Below are 2,655 nucleotides of genomic sequence, written 5' to 3'. Positions count from 1 at the left end.
CTCAACTGTATTTGGTGATTGTGTATTGAGTGGTTAGGTGTTGGTGTTTGAGAGTTCATTCCTCATTCACTTCTCTTAGTCACTTAGCTGTTACCAAGCATATCAATGTCACTTTCAGCCAGGGTGAAAAGATTCAATTTACCACAATTGTAAATGAGAGCAATATTGGCTATATCAATGCTATCACACATTTATTCTCAAAATCAGCCATTATCATTGCAAACTCAAGCTCCACAAGTACCTGCTAGATGGACAATACACTTTGGTATAGATATTGCTGTTATTGAAATATGAACACTATACAGCACATATATATAAAGCAGCTAGTAACTGGAATGAAGCAAGAGTCAGATCCTCCAACTGATTTTATCTGCACATCATGCCTCACTAGCAAACAGCATCACCATAATGTTTCTTGTGGCCTCTCAGAGTAAAAGAAACACCTTCTTGAGTGAGTATACAGTGATATCAAAGATCTAATGCTTATTGCAACTCCAGAGGGCTATCACTACTGAATAACATTCATCTGCAGTGCATCTGACACTTGAGCCATTGCATCTCTGAAGTATAAAAGTGATGCCTTTAATGCCTTTAAGCAGTTTAAAGCATATGCAGAGAATACTCATTCAAGACTCAAAATCATCAAGTTTCAGAAAAAAAAAGGTGATGAATATATGGGAAAGAAGTTTATCAACTTCTGTGCTGAGCATAGGATCAAAAAGTGACACACTGAATCTGATGAACTATATCAGAATGGTATAGCAGAACAAGCCAATCATATGATTGCAGAGACCATTACTGCTATGCTAAATGAGTCACATCTCCCATCATCATTTTGGAATCTTGCTCTTCAAGTATTTATTTATATCTGAAATCACATTTCCACAGATTCTCTTTCAAATACTATATCCTTCACAGAATAGGATCTAAATCATTGAAAACCAGATATATTCCACTTTCATGCGTTTAGATGCCTTGCATATATGCTAGTACAAAGAAAAAGACTTTGAGCATTAGAGTCATACACCCAAAAATATATCTTTGTTGAGTATTTAGAAGGGGTAAAAGGCTGGCTATTCTGGAACCCTTCTACACAGTAGTTTATCATCTTCTATTGACGAAAGAATATATGTGAGTATCTATAAACAAGTGTAAGTGTCACAGTCATAAGCACAGTAGAGATATATATACCTCAGTCAGGCACAATGTGAGTGAAGCAACTGAGGCATACAGATAGGAATGGCTGGACTATATAGGTGATCAGAAAATGACAGGAGGTATAAGTATATATAAGGCAAATAAAGTGAGTGATCAAAAAGTAAGATAAGATGAAACATACAGATATTCTTCAACACTCCTCTATATCCATTCAATCTACTGGGATAATATTGAGCATCTCAAGATAACCATTGTGTATGTCATGAGGCAAGGGCTTGGTGAACATATCTGCAGGGTTTGCATTCCTTTAAACAAACTTGACACATAATTTGCTGTCTTTTATGAGCTCTCTAATGAAATGCTCTCGAATGTGGATATGCTTGACTTTCTGATAAGACCATGTATTTGTTATTAATGCTACAGCACCCTGGTTGTCACTATACAATACACCAGGGCAAAGTTGAAGTAGTTGGACCTCATCCATCTAAGACAATATCCACATCATCTGTTACACCACATGAGTAAAAGAAATGTATTCAGCCTTGACAGTGGACAGAGCAACAGTAGTCTGATACTTTGAGCTCCAGCAAATTGGACTATCCACTATGGTGAAGATATAGCCAGACATCAAATAAGTTGTATCCCTATAACCCTCATAGTCTGCATCTACAAATCTAACAGATGTTAGCAGCTACTTATACGAGAAGGAGATACTAAGGTCTATTGTCCCTTTTATGTACCCAAGGACATGTATTAATGCTTTCCAGTGCTCTATCTCTGGATTAGACTGGAAGTGAGCAAGCAAGCTCACAGAGAAGCACAAGTCAGAACAAGTTACAAGCTGTCCTCACATAATGCAGCCTAGCAGTTGTTAGTATGGGAATCTTTCTATAGTGTCCTTCTCTGCTTGGGTATTCAAAGACTATGATATGTTGAGTATGATTCCGACAGATAGAGGAGTGGTCCATGATTGTATATATCCAAGGTTGAAGTTCAGAAATACATTCTCTCAATATAAGCACTGTGAGAAGGTGATAGTGCCAGCCTCAAGGTCTTGTTCAATCTTCATCTCCAGAAAGTAACAGTTCTCTCCCATATTAGTGAGCTTTCATTTCTCCTTTAATTCCTTCTTTTGTCAGCTTGCCTCCTCTGTAGTCAATGATGCTTTCCACATGTCATCAGTATAAGTATCTGTGATAGTATACTCATCTCTAGGCTTGCCAATAGTGCATACACATGAGTCTGCCTTCAATGCATAGTACCCAAGGTTTTCATAGGTTTTTCCAAGTGTTTCGAATCAATCATGGCCATTCTGCATAGTTCTATAAATAGTATAGACAAGTTTGCACATCTTATCCTCTTGTCCTTTGATTATGTACTCTAGAGGCTGATACATATAGATGTCTTCTTTTATCTCGCTATTCAAATATGCCAAAATAAAGTCCACTTGCTATAAGATAAGATCAAGCTTTGCTGCAACAGCAGCCAATATCTGTA

Source organism: Guyanagaster necrorhizus, assembly GCF_019112545.1.
Source record: "Guyanagaster necrorhizus MCA 3950 unplaced genomic scaffold BT62scaffold_16, whole genome shotgun sequence".
Lineage (NCBI taxonomy): Eukaryota > Fungi > Basidiomycota > Agaricomycetes > Agaricales > Physalacriaceae > Guyanagaster > Guyanagaster necrorhizus.
The sequence above is the reverse complement of the archived record's forward strand: the minus strand, read 5'-3'. Positions refer to the sequence as shown.